Genomic DNA, 18,155 nt, shown 5'->3' on the forward strand with positions numbered 1-18,155 from the left:
CTCCTCTGAGGAAGGCGGACCTGGGGTGTCCTTCAGCAGCCAGCGAGGGGCCTGGCTCCTCTCCACTCTCCCACATACGGTGAAGCTGAGGACTCTGAAAAATACTTCTTAATTCATAGAGGAATGCAAGATTCTTAATGTGATGTAAATGAGCACAGGAAGTAAAAAGAGCCAAACCACAGCTCCCAGGCTGGAACAGAAACAGAATTTTAATATAATATTAAAACCTAGAGTTTTCTATTTACAAGAAACATATTTTCTCTCCCTATAACTAAGTAGGTCCTGGGGAACAGGGGTGAGGGAGATGGGGGACAGTTCCTGCCACGTGGCCTTCCGGGGACTGCAGGAGTTTCAAAAAGTTCTTCTAGTAACAATCAGAGGATGTTGCCCCGTGTGTATCCCGTATGTTCCAGCTGTGTCCCTGTGGCTGAGGGCGAGGCCACACTTGAGGTGCTCTCAGCAGTGTGATCGGCCACTGGTACTGGCCTTGGTTTTGGTGACTTTGTGGCTATACATAGGGAGAGATTCTTTTGTGGGTCTTCCCCCAGTGACCTGCTCAGCAGCCCACAGAGGAGACGGTGTTTTGCCCTCCCAGCTAGAGACCCTGCCCCAGCTAACCTCACCCTACCGCAGCCCCACCCCTGAGCAGGACCTGTTCTCCAAGCTCTGCTGAGTGTCCTGGGCTCGGCCTGGGATGGACAGTCCTGGGTCAGCTGGGAGCCTGGCTGAGCAGCTCCTGCCTGCCTCTTCCCCCTAGAGTCTCTGAGTTCACGCTGAAACAGAGTCCATTCCAGAGCATTTGCCTTCCTAAGGAACCCCTCAGGACAACATTCTGCACAGAAGTATTTCTCCATCAATGCAGGAAGTGGACCCTTGAGATGCGCACCCCCCACCCCCCACCCCCGGTTAACAGGGTACAGCGTGACAGGACACTTTTCTTCCTCATTTACTCCAAGTCCTGTGGTCCCATCAGGAAGGATGCACTCAGATTCCAACCATTCCCCAGACTCTTCTCATAAGCCACCTGAAACGCATGTCTTTGCCAACTAGGCACTAGGGCGAGACTCCTGACTTTCACAGACTAGGGGTGACAGCTGCTGGGGCACAGTGGGGATTCGCAGATGCACACATATCTGTCTCTGGTCAACCATCCCAGGCTTCCGGAGGACAGACTGGGCTGGTTTAGGGAAGAAAGGAATTTCCACCTGCCTAGCCACCCAATAGCCTGGAAGAAGTCAGTGCCAGCAGGATGGACCTTCATGGAAGGTGCCCCCCAGGACAGACCAGCCAACACCACTATGTCCCATGATCAGACCCTCTTCCCACAAACTGTCTCCACCTGCCCATGGACCAAACAGATCCCTCTCCCAGTCAATCAGGACAATAGCCTTGAATTTTTCAGAGAAATTTTAAGTGAGAAACTAAAGCTCCATATCCTGCCTAGTTCCCCATCCTTCTCGTCTTCCTCTGTCTCCAGACCTCTGTCTGCAGTGATCGGCTCTCTGCTCAGGGAGGTATCTCCACTGCACAGCTCCTTCACATTTTGGGGAGCTCTTGCCGAGGTGAGGGGAAAGAAAGAACAGTAAATTTAGGATTCATGGGGGGATTTCACTGCAAATAAATTTATTTGAGAACCCAAAAGATTCAAACTGCCTGGATGAGTGTTCCCACTGAGGTCCCCTGAGCACTCAAGTCTCAGTGGGCCAGGGAGGGAGCCCCCATGTCAGTCACCTGGGCCTCCATTCCTGTTCCTACTGAGCCGCTGTTCTGACCATCTGTGGTTTCAACTGGGCATAGATTTCTGATGCTATAAACATTTGAAAATCTCCATCTGGCTCAATTCACTTTCTGACGTTTAAGAAAATGATTCCTGAAGCACAACTGCTGGGCTAAGTTCCCAGGGAGGCTTAGAGACCCCTCACCATCCTGGGCCCTGTCCCCAGGGTTTGATGTCTCCCAGGGGGTCCCAGCTGACTGAGGAGCAATGACAGACTTATGGGAGACCCCTCATCCTCCAGCCCTCCTACGGGGAGAGGCCTGCTCACCCGGAAACTTCCCCCATGTCTCCTTTATACAGCAAATCAAGTCACTGTAGAGTAGAGAGGATGCAACGAGAAGTTCCTCAGGACCAGACGCTCCTGGCAAGGGAGTAGGAGGGGCTGTGAGGTTCAGAGTGGGGACCCTGCTCACTCAGGTTCATTTCAGACCCCTCAGTTAACACCTCCTCTCCTGGGTGGGACAGATGTCCAGGGAGCCAAGGAAGGGAAAATTTAGAACCCAAAGCATAAGTCTCCCAGGGAAGAGGATTTTAGCTCAACCAAGGAAGTAGCCCAGTAGGAAGTGAGCATCTCACCAGTGGAACATGTGGGTCAATGTCAGCATGCTCCTGGCGGGAAGGGCCTGTGGACGCTGCAGAGGCTGAGACCACAGACTCCAATCCTGAGAGCATGGAAAGGAGAAGAGGCAGTCCCCAAGGCTCCTGAGAGGGACTTCTGGGCCTCCCACAGCATACCTGAGCCACCTGGATCCTGTGCCCCACCACCCAGGCCCTGCCCTGGGCCATCATGCTCAGGATCCTGAGGCAGATAGTGATGACACGGTTGGCCACATCGTTGACCTGGGTAATGGTGGAATGGATGGTGGGTACCAGGTACATTACTTTGGGACCAGGTAGAGCCCAGGCAGTGAGAGGACACCACCTTCTTGACCAGCTCCTGGGGAGAAAAAACAGTGTCGCCTGGCCGTGTCCACTCCAGCTCAGTGTCTGCAGGCCCCAGAAGTCACAGGCCGGGTCAAAGCTGGAGCTCAGGAAGCTGAAGATGTGGCCTGAGCCCTCTGGGAGTCCCTGGGACTTGTTCCCTGTGCACAGAGGGCACCCAGTACGGTGTCCCAGGACCCAGCACTGGCAGGGAAAGGAGAAGGGCACTTTCATCCAGCCCACCTGTGCCAATAATTCCAAGCTCCAGGTAGTTCTGCATCACAAGAGGGCATCTTCCACCCTTTCCGATCACCCCTCTGATCCAGCTCCCCACTGAGATGCACATTGTCCTGTGGTAGCTCAGCTATGGGCTCTGTTTTCTTACAGTCAAGTAGGCTTAGTTGTCTAATACGTGCTGAGGCTGCTGAGCTTCCTGGGCAGGTGGGGGCAATGGACCTGGCTGCACATAGTGACCTCCCTTCCACCAACCAAAAGGCCAGGTCCTCCCAGCTTCCATCTATTCTGCCACATTTCATCAGTGAAGGCTTGGGGTTAAGAAAGTTGCCCAGGTCACAGGGCTGGTAAGTGGAGAGCTGGGATTTGGTCCCAGACCACAAGAGCTTAGATCATGGAAAGGCAGGTCTGGGGCAGCTGATGGCAGAGGGAAGGCCTGCCCAGCCGCCCTGAGAGCCCCGCTACTCACCTCATGCATCAGAGCCTGTGGCTCTGCCGCCAGCCTGGGAGGGAAGGCCGTGAGGTCAGCCTTCACAATTGGCCGGTTCTTCTTGGTCACCCACCAGGGTCAGGAAGCCTCTGCGGCTGGAACTGTCTCTGTCTATATTTTTGGAGCTGGAGATGGAATCCTCACCAGAGATGATGGTCCAACCAACTCCAACCAGGACATTGCCCTCATACTGTTGGTGATGGAAGTGACATGGGCCCCAGAACCAGAGGTGGCAGTATAAACAGAGAGGAAGCTCACTACAGTTCCAGACGTAGCCCTGGATAGGGCTCTGCGGCCGGCAGGAGCCCTGAAGCTGGCACTGGAAGAGGATAGAGAGAAAGGTTCACCCATGCAACTGACTTTCACGTGTCTTTCCAAAAATGGGAAACTCCTACGGCCTTTAAAGAAATACCCAGCCCTTGACCCCTACCTCAGAGGGTCCTCCCAGCTCACAGTCTCTCTCACCCTCTGACTCTGCTGTGGTGGGCTCTAGAAGCTCCAACTGAATAAGGAGAAGGAGCAAGGTGCTTCAGTTACAGGTCAGGAATGTTGACCTACATGCACCACCTTGAGCGTGTAACTGGGACGGTGTAGGGGCTCCCAGGTATCCAGCAGGTTCTGGCCGTGCCAAGTGCCCAAGACGGGAGGCAGGGCACTGGGCAGAGTCATGTGTGGAGTCTGACCTGGCTCCTCATTCCACCCCATGCTCCCACGCACCCTGTTTTCAGTTTGGGCCTCAGAAAATGTCCACAGCCCACTTCCAAATGCCGGTGGCCATCCCTTCAGGGTAGGCCTGGTCCTTGAGCAGGTCTCCCACAGCCTGTGTGATGCTCTTCCCGTTGACACTCTGCTCCTCCAGGGCCTAGGCACAGCCCCCCTCATTCTCCGTGCACATACACATGAGGCCTGAGGTTGAGGCAGATTTGTGAGCAGGCTGTTCACGACCCCTACTGCTGTATGCCCCATGGTGGTCAGGGGAGGGGATGTAGAGGGGTAGGGAGAGAGTCAGGACTGGGTACAGGATGTGACTCTCATGGGCTGACTCAGCCCAGCCTCTTCTCTGCTTCCCAGAGACCCGGGTCTCCATCCACAGGTTCTGATTCATTCCTCTTGCAGGAGAAGCCCTCTGCGTTCCCATGGGAATCAAACATGTGAGATCAGAGTTCTTCTAGTTTCTTCCCAGCAACAGACCTCATACTCACCACCCAGTTCTGTGGGGACAGGAGGGCCTCCTTCTGGATCCAAAGACCACTCACATTTTTATTTGGTCCCAGGGTCTGTCATCCTAGTGTCACCCTAGATTTGGGACATTGCATCCATATCTAGAGGAGGATGTGAAGGTGCCACTTCTAATGCACTGTGGACATGACTGCTTTGGATTTCTAAGGTGACTGTCTGACTCAGACTAGAACTGAGGCACAAGAACTGAGTCTGCTTCTTTCATTGAATTATCTTAGTGTCCAAAAACATGCCTGCATGCAGTAGATATTTAATATAAATTGTTGAATAGATAAGCCCCAACCAGAACTTGCCCAGATATATGATTGGGCCTGGGCTCCTCTGCTTGCCTCCAAAGATCCCTTGTCCCAAGGACAAGGACCAGGATCAGCTGCATAGAATCTCAAAACGTCTTTGCAAAAGTGAATACAGGTCACTTTCCATGCCCTTTTCCAAACTCAGAAAGACCACGAGCCACTGAGGGGATAGGCAGAAACTTCTTCACTGCAGAGAGAGAAATACTAAACATGAAGACACACAACATGTCTACCAGCCCTTTCTGCAAGCACTAGGTAACCACCTGCTATGTTTTATCCCAGGATTTCCTACAATAATTCTATGAGGTTCATCCTGTTACGACCCTACTTTTCATGAAAGGAATGTGAAGTTCAGAGAGATGTGTTCACCCAATCCAGGCACAAAATCAGTAGGCATGAGAGTCCCCACAGTTCTGTGGAAGGGTCAGGCACTCACCTATGGATGCCCAGGACCTACTGGGCAGTGATGAGGGCTTGAGAGCTGCACAGGAAGGTGGCGATGCAAACAATGCTTCTATTTAGGAAGGCAGGTACCAGGGACTCTACCAAAATTTCCATTGTGCCTGCCTGGAGGGTCTGCACCATGCAGGCCTCAACCAGTGACAGGGTTGACACCTTTTCATAGTGGGTGGGCATGGAGTGGAATAAGATCAGTGACATCACCATGAGCCACCCTACAGATCAAGGTCTGGAATTCACACAGATAATCCCAGCACCTCAGGAACATGTGCAAGAGGAGGAACATGAATGCCCATACAGAAAAATCTAGGCTTTAAAAGTACAATATGGAGACTGGGGAGCCAAGACGGCGGCATGAGTAGAGCAGCGGAAATCTCCTCCCAAAACCACATATATCTATGAAAATATAACAAAGACGACTCTTCCTAGAATAAAGACCAGAGGACACAGGACAACAGCCAGACCACATCCGCACCTGAGAGAACCCAGCGCCTCGCGAAGGGGGTGAGATACAAGCCCCGGCCCCGCGGGAGCTGAGCGCCTCTCCCCCCAGCTCCCGGCGGGAGAAGAGCAGGCAGAGCGGGAGGGAGACGGAGCCCAGGACTGCCGAGCACCCAGCCCCAGCCATCGGGCCAGAGCGCAGACACAGTGCGTGCGTGGGGAGCCCTGGATACTGGGGGAACAGGGCAGCAAGAACGGTGAGCGGGCACTGGAGGCCGGGTGCCGGACGACATAAGAAAAGCGAGCGGCCATTTTTTTTTCTGTTTTGTTTTGGCAACCGCTATTTGGAAGTCTTAAAGGGATAGGGACCCCAATACTAGGGAAACAGGGCAGCAAGACCGGTGAGCAGATGACTGGGGCTGGCGCCGGAGAATAAAGACGAATGAGCGGCGATTTTTTTCTTTTTTTTTTATTTAAAAAAAATTTTTTTTTTTTGTGGTCGTTCTTTTGTTTTGGTGGGTGCTTTTTGGAAGTCTTAAAGGGGCAGGGCGGGACACTTAATCCAGAGGTAGGGAATCCGGGGATCTCTGGGCACCCTAACCCCTGGGCTGCAGGGAGCAGGGAGGCCCCTTACGGAGATAAATAGCCTCCCAGCAGCTCCTGCTCCAACGCGACTCCACCACTTTGGAGCAGCTGCCCGAGCCAGGCCACGCCCACAGCAACAGCGGAGATTAACTCCATAGCAGCCGGGCAGGAAGCAGAAGCCCTGTCTGCGCGCAGCTGCCCAGCACAAGCCACTAGAGGCCGCTGTTCTCCCAGGAGAGGAGGGCCACAAACCAACAAGAAAGGAAGTCCTTCCAGCCGTCACTCGTCCCAGCTCTGCAGACTATTCCTATCACCATGAAAAGGCAAAGCTACAGGCAGACAAAGATCACAGAGACAACACCAGAGAAGGAGACAAACCTAACCAGTCTTCCTGAAAAAGAATTCAAAATAAAAATCATAAACATGCTGACAGAGAGGCAGAGAAATATGCAAGAGAAATGGAATGAAGTCCGGAGGGAGTTCACAGATGCCAGAAAGGAGATCGCAGAAATGAAACAAACTCTGGAAGGGTTTATAAGCAGGATGGATAGGATGCAAGAGGCCATTTGATGGAATTGAAACCAGAGAACAGGAATGCATAGAAGCTGACATAGAGAGAGACAAAAGGATCTCCAGGAATGAAACAATATTAAGAGAACTGTGTGACCAATCCAAAAGGAACAATATCCGTATTATAGGGGTTCCAGAAGAAGAAGAGAGAGGAAAAGAGATAGAAAGTATCTTAGAAGAAATAATTGCTGAAAACTTCCCCAAACTGGGGGAGGAAATAATCGAACAGACCATGGAAATACACAGAACCCCCAACAGAAAGGATGCAAGGAGGACAACACCAAGACACATAATAATTAAAATGACAAAGATCAAGGACAAGGAAAGAGTGTTAAAGGCAGCTAGAGAGAAAAAGGTCACCTATAAAGGAAAACCCATCAGGCTAACATCAGACTTCTCAACAGAAACCCTACAGGCCAGAAGAGAATGGCATGATATATTTAATACAATGAAACAGAAGGGCCTTGAACCAAGGATACTGTATCCAGCAAGACTATCATTCAAATATGACGGTGGGATTAAACAATTCCCAGACAAACAAAAGCTGAGGGAATTTGCTTCCCACAAACCACCTCTACAGAACATCTTACAGGGACTGCTCTAGATGGGAGCACTCCTAGAAAGAGCACAGCACAAAACACCCAACATATGAAGAATCGAGGAGGAGGAACAAGAAGGGAGAGAAGAAAAGAATCTCCAGACAGTGTATATAACAGCTCAATAAGTGAGCAAAGTTAGGCAGTAAGATACTAAAGAGGCTAACCTTGAACCTCTGGTAACCACGAATTTAAAGCCTGCAAAGGCAATAAGTACATATCTTTCAATAGTCACCCTAAATGTTAATGGGTTGAATGCACCAGTCAAAAGACACAGAGTAATAGAATGGATAAAAAAGCAAGACCCACCTATATGCTGTTTACAAGAAACTCACCTCAAACCCAAAGACATGTACAGACTAAAAGTCAAGGGGTGGAAAAACATATTTCAAGCAAACAATAGCGAGAAGAAAGCAGGGGTTGCAGTACTAATATCAGACAAAATAGACTTCAAAACAAAGAAAGTAACAAGAGATAAAGAAGGACACTACATAATGATAAAGGGCTCAGTCCAACAAGAGGATATAACCATTCTAAATATATATGCACCCAACATAGGAGCACCAGCATATGTGAAATAAATACTAACAGAACGAAAGGGGGAAATAGACTGCAATGCATTCATTCTAGGAGACTTCAACACACCACTCACCCCAAAGGATAGATCCACCGGGCAGAAAATAAGTAAGGACACGGAAGCACCAAACAACACAGTAGAGCAGATGGACCTAATAGACATCTGTAGAACTGTACATCCAAAAGCAACAGAATATACATTCTTCTCAAGTGCACATGGAACATTCTCCAGAATAGACCACATACTAGGCCACAAAAAGAGCCTCAGTAAATTCCAAAAGATTGAAATCCTACCAACCAACTTTTCAGACCACAAAGGCATGAAACTAGAAATAAACTGTACAAATAAAGCAAAGAGGCTCACAAACACATGCAGGCTTAACAACACACTCCTAAATAATCAATGGATCAATGACCAAATCAAAATGGAGATCCAGCAATATATGGAAACAAATGACAACAACAACACTAAGCCCCAACTTCTGTGGGACACAGCAAAAGCAGTCTTAAGAGGAAAGTATATAGCAATCCAAGCATATTTAAAAAAGGAAGAGCAATCCCAAATGAACGGTCTAATGTCACAATTATCGAAATTGGAAAAAGAAGAACAAATGAGGCCTAAGGTCAGCAGAAGGAGGAACATAATAAAGATCAGAGAAGAAATAAATAAAATTGAGAAGAATAAAACAATAGCAAAAATCAATGAAACCAAGAGCTGGTTCTTCGAGAAAATGAACAAAATAGATAAGCCTCTAGCCAGACTTATTAAGAGGAAAAGAGAGTCAACACAAATCAACAGAATCAGAAATGAGAAAGGAAAAATCACGACGGACCCCGCAGAAATACAAAGAATTATTAGAGAATACTATGAAAACCTATATGCTAACAAGCTTGGAAACCTAGGAGAAATGGACAACTTCCTAGAAAAATACAACCTTCCAAGACTGACCCAAAAAGAAACAGAAAATCTAAACAGACCATTTACCAGCAACGAAATTGAAGCGGTAATCAAAAAACTACCAAAGAACAAAACCCCCGGGCCAGATGGATTTACCTCGGAATTTTATCACACATACAGGGAAGACATAATACCCATTCTCCTTAAAGTTTTCCAAAAAATAGAGGAGGAGGGGATACTCCCAAACTCATTCTATGAAACTAACATCACCCTAATACCAAAACCAGGCAAAGACCCCACCAAAAAAGAAAACTACAGACCAATATCCCTGATGAACGTAGATGCAAAAATACTCAACAAAATATTAGCAAACCGAATTCAAAAATAGATCAAAAGGATCGTACAGCATGATCAAGTGGGATTCATCCCAGGGATGCAAGGATGGTACAACATTCGAAAGTCCATCAACATCATCCACCACATCAACAAAAAGCACATGATCATCTCCATAGATTGTGAAAAAGCATTTGACAAAGTTCAACATCTATTCATGGTAAAAACTCTCAGCAAAATGGGAATAGAGGGCAAGTACCTCAACATAATAAAGGCCATCTATGAAAAACCCACAGCCAACATTATATTGAACAGCGAGAAGCTGAAAGCATTTCCTCTGAGATCGGGAACTAGACAGGGATGCCCACTCTCCCCACTGTTATTTAACATACTACTGGGGGTCCTAGCCACGGGAATCAGACAAAACAAAAACATGTAAGGAATCCAGATTGGTAAAGAAGAAGTTAAACTGTCACTATTTGCAGATGACATGATACTGTACATAAAAAACCCTAAAGACTCCACTCCAAAACTACTAGAACTGATATCGGAATACAGCAAAGTTGCAGGATACAAAATCAACACACAGAAATCTGTGGCTTTCCTATATACCAACAATGAACCAACAGAAAGAGAAATCAGGAAAACAACTCCATTCACAATTGCATCAAGAAAATAAAATACCTAGGAATAAACCTAACCAAAGAAGTGAAAGACTTATACTCTGAAAACTACAAGTCACTCTTAAGAGAAATTAAAGGGGACACTAACAGATGGAAACTCATCCCATGCTCGTGGCTAGGAAGAATTAATATCGTCAAAATGGCCATCCTGACCAAAGCAATATACAGATTTGATGCAATCCCTATGAAACTACCAGCAATATTCTTCAATGAACTGGAACAAATAATTCAAAAATTCATATGGAAACACCAAAGACCCCGAATAGCCAAAGCAATCCTGAGAAGGAAGAATAAAGTAGGGGGGATATCACTCCCCAACTTCAGGCTCTACTATAAAGCTATAGTAATCAAGACAATTTGGTACTGGCACAAGAGCAGAGCCACAGACCAATGGAACAGACTAGAGAATCCAGACATTAACTCAGACATATATGGTCAATTAATATTTGATAAAGGAGCCATGGACATACAATGGCGAAATGACAGTCTCTTCAACAGATGGTGCTGGCAAAACTGGACAGCTACATGTAGGAGAATGAAACTGGACCATTGTCTAACCCCATATACAAAAGTAAACTCAAAATGGATCAAAGACCTGAATGTAAGTCATGAAACCATTAAACTCTTGGAAGAAAACATAGGCAAAAACCTCTTAGACATAAACATGAGTGACCTCTTCTGGAACATATATCCCCAGGCAAGGAAAACAACAGCAAAAATGAACAAGTGGGACTACATTAAGCTGAAAAGCTTCTGTACAGCAAAAGACACCATGAATAGAACAAAAAGGTACCCTACAGTATGGGAGAATATATTTGAAAATGACACATCCGATAAAGGCTTGACGTCCAGAATATATAAAGAGCTCACATGCCTCAACAAGCAAAAAACAAATAACCCAATTAAAAAATGGGCAGAGGAACTGAACAGACAGTTCTCCAAAAAAGAAATACAGATGGCCAACAGACACATGAAAAGATGCTCCACATCGCTAATTATCAGAGAAATGCAAATTAAAACTACAATGAGGTATCACCTCACACCAGTAAGGATGGCTGCCATCCAAAAGACAGAGAACAACAAATGTTGGCGAGGCTGTGGAGAAAGGGGGACCCTCCTACACTGCTGGTGGGAATGTAAGTTAGTTCAACCATTGTGGAAAGCAGTATGGAGGTACATCAAAATGCTCAAAACAGACCTACCATTTGACCCAGGAATTGCACTCCTAGGAATTCACCCTAAGAATGCAGCAATCAAGTATGAGAAAGACCAATGTACCCCTATGTTTATCGCAGCACTATTTACAATAGCCAAGAATTGGAAGCAACCTAAATGTCCATCGATAGATGAATGGATAAAGAAGATGTGGTACATATACACAATGGAATACTACTCAGCCATAAGAAAAGGGCAAATCCTACCATTTGCAGCAACATGGATGAAGCTGGAGGGTATTATGCTCAGTGAAGCAAGCCAAGCAGAGAAAGAGAAATACCAAATGATTTCACTCATCTGTGGAATATAAGAACAAAGGAAAAACTGAAGGGACAAAACAGCAGCAGAATCACAGAACTCAAGAATGGACTAACAGGTACCAAAGGGAAAGGGACCGGGGATGATGGGTGTGTAGGGAGGGATAAGGGTGGGGAGAAGAAGGGGGGTATTAAGATTAGCATCCATAGCGGGGTGGGAGAAAGGGGAGGGCTGTACAACACAGAGAAGGCAAGTAGTGATTCTACAACATTTGCTATGCTGATGGACAGTGACTGTAAAGGGGTTTATAGGGGGGACCTGGTATAGGGGAGAGCCTAGTAAACATAATATTCGTCAAGTAAGTGTAGATTAATGATACCAAAAAAAAAAAGGCAGTTCCTGTTTGGAGACCTCCAATGAGTCCTTCACAAGGGTATAAAGGGCATATAAAAGTGTAGGCAAAGGGTCTGTTTGTGTTTATACAGAGGATCAAAGCCTAATTGGACTACCCCGAAAATGAACTAAGATACGATATGAAAAAGAACTTCCAACATCAGCACTCTCGGGAAGTCTCATGACAGAAGATGATCAGCAAAAAAAAAAAAAAACTCCAACAAAGATCCACGTACTGCCTCAGGTGTAGATGCACTCATCCCACCAGTTCCTGGACTTGCCATGGGAATGAAGAAGGAGATATCTAAGCTGGCCTGTGCATACAGTAAAACAACAAATTTGACTGGATCTATACGGTTGGAACTCAACCAAGAATTAGGAGAAGTGCAAATTATAGCACTCCAAAATCTTACAACTACAGACTATTTACTGTTAAAAGAACATATGGTATGTGAACAGTCCCTAGGAATGGGTTGTTTTAATTTATCTGAATTCTCTCAGACTGTTCAAGTTCAGTTGGACAATATCCACCATATCATAGATAAGTTTTCACAAATGCCTAAGGTGCCTAACTGGTTTTCTTGGTTTCACTGGAGATGGCTGGTAATTACAGGTATGCTTTGGTTATGTAACTGTACTCCTATTATGTTAATGTGTGCACACAATTTAATTAGTAGTTTAAAACCTATCCATGCTGAAGTTACTCTACAAGAAGATATGTCAAAGAAATAATCAATCTTCCCAGGTTTTCTTCTGCCTGCTACTTCTATAGCTTTTCTTCTTCCTACCTAATTACAACCTTTAAATAGAACTCGTGCCACATGTCGAATTTACCGAGTATCATAATTCTTCCAAGTGGTAAAGACACCTCAAGACAAATGCTGGGCATAGAAGCCACAGGGCATAAATATGCAAAGAAGTAAAAAGCTAACCTTTCCAAACAATAAGGCTTCTCTCTCACTTACCAACTTTACATTTCCCTGTATGGCCCCAGAAGCTGACTGGTTAGCCAGAGACGGGTAAGATTCCTCAAGGGAGGAACAACCTAAGACAGGCACAGTCACAGGGGGGCCATCAGGTGAGAAATTGGGGATCAACAGAGGTGAGGCTTAGAACCTCACCCCCCCTGTTCTGAGAGAAATCTTCTGCATCCGTGGATGTTTTATTGCCCTTGTCTAGCTTGGATTAACACATAGTCTACAGGCACACACCTGATCATCTACATTTGCTCTCTTACAACACTAAACTATGTTTTCTACCTTTATCTCGTATCTACCTACCACTTCAGCATTTTATTAAAAATAATAATAATAAAGAGAGAAATGTGGTATCCACATATAAATCAAGTATAAAAATCAAATAAGTATTCATATTTGAACTGACTGTTTATAGTTCATAATGCATGAGGAAAACTGAAATTTTCTGTGATGACTGCTCTTGTACTGTTCACCATGTAACTTATTCACTATGTAAGAATTTGTTCTCCATGTAAGAACTTGTTCGTTATGCTTCAGAAGATTGGAGACTGACGAAAATTAGGCTTGGGGTGGAGTAATGATTGTGCATTGAGCATTGACTCCCCTATACAGAATTTTATTGTTGTTAACAACCATTTGATCAATAAATATGAGAGATGCCCTCACAACAACAACAACAAAAAAAGTACACACTTCCAATTGTAAAATAATTAAGTAACCGGGATGTAATGTATAGCATAAGGAATATAGTCAAAATATTGTAACAACTTGGTATGGTGATAGCTGGTACCTAGAATTATCATGTATATAAATGTTGAATCACTGTGTTGTACACCTGAAACTCATGTAATGTAATACTGTGTGTCAACTACCCTTCAATAAAAAATAATTGTCTACAAAAAAAAAAAAGTACAATATGATTTTGGGGAGAATGCTAAATCATTGAGATCTTCAAGGCATTTTGTTAGCAAAGAAACAATAGCATCTCCCTATGTGAACAGACTGCATTTAGATAATTATTTTCATGAGTCATCAATGAATTTCCCCACTGTAGGTATTGGGAAACAGAGGGTTAGGGGTTCCAGATGGTTGCTCAAGATCACACAGGTCAGTTCTGAGAACTGTCCAAAACATGGGCTGCATTGCATTCCCTCTAAACCATATGAGGCTTGGTTGGCTCCTCCTATGCAGAGGGAGGCTCTGGGGCACCAGATTCCTGAGAGGGACTTGGGGATTCTCCGTATTTGAGTCTGTGTTCCGGTCCTACCTTATTCATCAGGATCCTGTGTGTACACAGACGCCTCTGTTCCTGCTCTCACCTCAGAACAGTGCTGGATGGTGTTGGTGGCCTGGTGCACTGGCCCCTTGTATGGGAAGTAGGTGAATCCATCAGCCAGCTCTGACACAACCTCCTGGGCAGAGTTCTGCAAAAACAGAGCCCAGTAGCCAGAGCAGGAGGAATCAGGAGTCTGCCACTTGGTGACACTCCCAAGAGAAACTCTGTTCCCCAGTGCAGGCACAGAGGGGCAACTCAAAAGAATGCTAGTTGGGGAGGGAACCTGATGAAACCTCTAGGGCTCAGGATTAACATGTGGGTATAATAACTCATCTTCTCATGCTGCCGGTTGTGATTTGGGTATGAACATGACCAACGACCAGGTTTCCAATACCTAACAACCTGCTCTTGCCTAGGCCCACCAACACACCTACGAGGGGCAAGGGCTGTGGAGCTGCTCAGCTGGGATCGATGCTGTGTCTTGGCCAGAACTGACCTGCCTGTGCTGCCCTGTTACCTCTCAGTGCCTCCTCCCAGATGGCCACGTTACCAGCTAAGAACACTGCTTTTTTCCCAGGATTGTGTCTGAGCCAAAGGAGAATGAAGCCAGCAGACAAGAGTAGGGAGCAAATAGCAAAGCTCTTTTAATGAGTGAAAAGAGAAAGTTCCTGCTACTCTGGGAGAGCTCCAAGGGAATATGTCCTCAGGGCTGTCGCATCTGGGGGGTTATATTACCTCCTGAGAGGAGGAAGTTCCACCCTCCCTGGACCAAATAGAGAACTGAACTAATGACATCACAACCCATTCTTGATTGGTTGAAAATACAATGTTTCATTTGCATAGGGCATAACCAATCAGAGATCTATCTAAGTGTACTTTGAATGCTGAGTTTAGAGCTTTTTTTATTAAACTCACAAGGGTTTTGAAATTTACAAAGGTCTCTGAAGCTTCTTGAAACCTACAAAAGTCTTGAAACTTATAAGGGCCTTGAAATGCACAGAGGCCCTGAGCTCTGTCGGCTTGCATCCCTCTATCACCTGCCTCAGCCAGAGGTACCAAGGCTGAGAGCTGAGCCAAAGTCCATGGTGACAAAAAAGACCCTCACTTTGGACTTCCCTCAGCCCAGAGCCTCTGAAAGTTGGGACACAGCAACAGAATATTTTGTCCCTTTGAATATCTACAGTCAAGTGATCTGACTAGGGGGCCGTTTCCAGAATGTGGGTATCTGGTAACCAGAGTAATAACTTCAGTTCAGGCCTATGACCAAGGAAGTGAGGTCACTTCTTCAAGATTCCATTGCCCAGGCCCCCTCTGTCAGTCAAACTCCATTGCCCAGGCCCCCTCTGTCAGTCAAACTCACCCAGCGCCCAACACTGAGCTACTGACTGCTCACCCTCCCCCAGTGTCATCTTAACTGCCCACAATTAGCTAAACCAGCCTTCCCCAGTTACCTGGAAGTATAAGTAGGGTCCTAGCTTTGAGGATTCAGAGCTAATTTTTTTTTTTTTACTAGTTCTGTGTCCTGGGAAAAATCACTGTGCTTCTTATTCTTCCCAGTCCCCCAACCTGCACAGTGGGGAATGGGCTACAATGTACTCCCCAGAGACATCATCAGGATAATCTGGAACACCCTTGGGCTGCTGGCATGTGTATTGAGGCACAAAGTTAAAGATGGCAGGATCCCAAGAAGGGCTAGGAAGTAGCATGGAGCACCACACAAATCAGCGTTCCATTCCTGTGATATTGGAGAGGTTACTTTCCATTTGGTCTCATTTTTTCAGATGAGCACCATGAGGGGGCTGAAATTAATGAAAATGCAGATATTGTCAACGTTTGCATAAGGCCATTTGTATGCTTCCTATTATATTTAAAATGAATCCCAAGTAGGTCATCTTGGTCTAGGAGGTGGGCAGACTCCCCAATGGCTCCTAATAACCCCCAGCCCTAGTACACACATCCCAGGGTAACTAACTACTCACTGGTTAGTGACTGGTTTCTGACCTACAGAGTGCAGCACAATAGATGGCATGCTGTATGATTTTTTATTCAAATGTATTTCCCTTCCCTTTTATTCCCTCTCTTCTCTCTCTTTCCTTCAGGATCTCTCTCCTCTTCCTGAACAGAGGAATCAAACACCAGTATTTTGAGCTGCACTATATAGGGTGAGGACCTATATAGGTACCCTACACAGGTGAGAGCCAATGAGGCAGAGGCTTCATCCCAGTCTGTGAGTCACCATGAGGCAAGAGCACCCAGCTAAGTGGCACCCAGTTGCTAGTCCACACAAAATATTAAATATCTGTAATTTTTAAATGCAAGGTGTTGGGGACAATGGAGCAGATGGGAAAAGATGCCCAACACAGTCTCCCAGGCCACAGGGTCTGGCCCTGTTCTCTCCCTCCCCCACCTTTTCCTCCCAGGCTCCCTACTGCCACACCAGCCCCCTTTCTAACCTCTCCTGCTCAAACTCACTCTGCACATGAGTGTCTGCACCAGCGGTGGCTTCTCCCTGAAATCCTGCTTCCAGACTTGTGCAGATGTCAGTCTGGTCCCAGCAAGTGTCACACTAGTGAGGCCTTTTGGACCTTCCCATCCAGTGACTCCCCAGCCCTCTGTCACAGCACCCTGCTTTCTGTTCACCATAGTAGTTCTTTTTTCTCCCAATGTCTTTGTTTTTGTGCTTTTGTCCTTTTCTCCCCCCAGACTGTGAGCTCCTGGCAGTCAGGGACCACTCAGTCATTTTCAGCCCCACACATGGGTCCACCAGACCACCTAGCACAGGGTGCATACACGGTACATGGTTGTTGAATGAATTAATATTAAGATCTTGGAGGTCTTCTGTCTTTTAACCAGCTGTGCCCTGCATATTCCAAAGATCTTCAGAATTGACTCCTGATGGGTTCCTGGGGGATGACCTCTGAACCCTTGGAATATGCTGCCTGATATATGAATATCTTTGTACACCCAGAAACTTAGACTGTACCAGATGGTATATGCTAACAGTGTGATTCATTGTGAACACTGGTTTCTGTATGCCTGGGGCTTTGGGCCACAATGTATCACTTTGACATCTGGTGGTTGGGAGTGGGACCACTGGAGACCAAGTAGCTAAGGCCAGTCCTGTGGATGTTCCATGTCTGTGTAACTGACCTCAGTAAAAACTATAGACACCAATGCTTACTTAAGCTGTCCTGGTTAGCAATGTTGCAAACACATTATGACACATTGTGGCTGAGAGAATTAAGTGTTGTCCATGCAGGTCTACCAGGAAAGCACAACTGGAACTCATGCCTAGTTGCCACTAGACTCAGTTGTGCGTGCCTTTTACCTTTGTTGATTTTAATCTGTATCATTTTACTGCAGTGAACAGTAACTGAATATAACAACCTGTCTGGATCTTGTGAGTCCTTTTAGCAAGTCATTATTTCTGGAGTGTTCTTGAGGACCCTGACACAGGAACCAGTCAGGGTGGGCATGCACTAGCTAAAATCTGTCAAATCCTATTATGTAGCTATGGAAATTAAACACTGTGGCAATGGCATACAAATAGCAAATAGATGAAAAGAGAATCAAATCTTACATGTGAAGAAATGCCATTGCAGATCAACAGGTAAAAGGTAGTACTGAACAAATTGATCCAGACTATCCATCCAAGGAAAAAAATGTAGATTTCTATCAGACACCACTTATAACATTATTTCAGATAGAAAAGTCTAAATGTGAAGAGAAAAAATAAACACAGTTGATACCAAACAATGTGAGAGTTGGAATGGTGTTTCCCACACAATTGAAAATCTACATAAAACTTTTGACTCCTAAAAAACTTAACTACTAATAGCCTACTGTTGACCAGAAGCTTTACCAATAACCTAAAGTTGATCAACACATATTTTGTATGTTATATGTATCATATACCTTATTTTTACAGTCAAGTAAGC

The sequence above is a fragment of the Manis pentadactyla genome, chromosome 18 (assembly GCF_030020395.1).
Source record: "Manis pentadactyla isolate mManPen7 chromosome 18, mManPen7.hap1, whole genome shotgun sequence".
NCBI classification, from domain to species: domain Eukaryota; kingdom Metazoa; phylum Chordata; class Mammalia; order Pholidota; family Manidae; genus Manis; species Manis pentadactyla.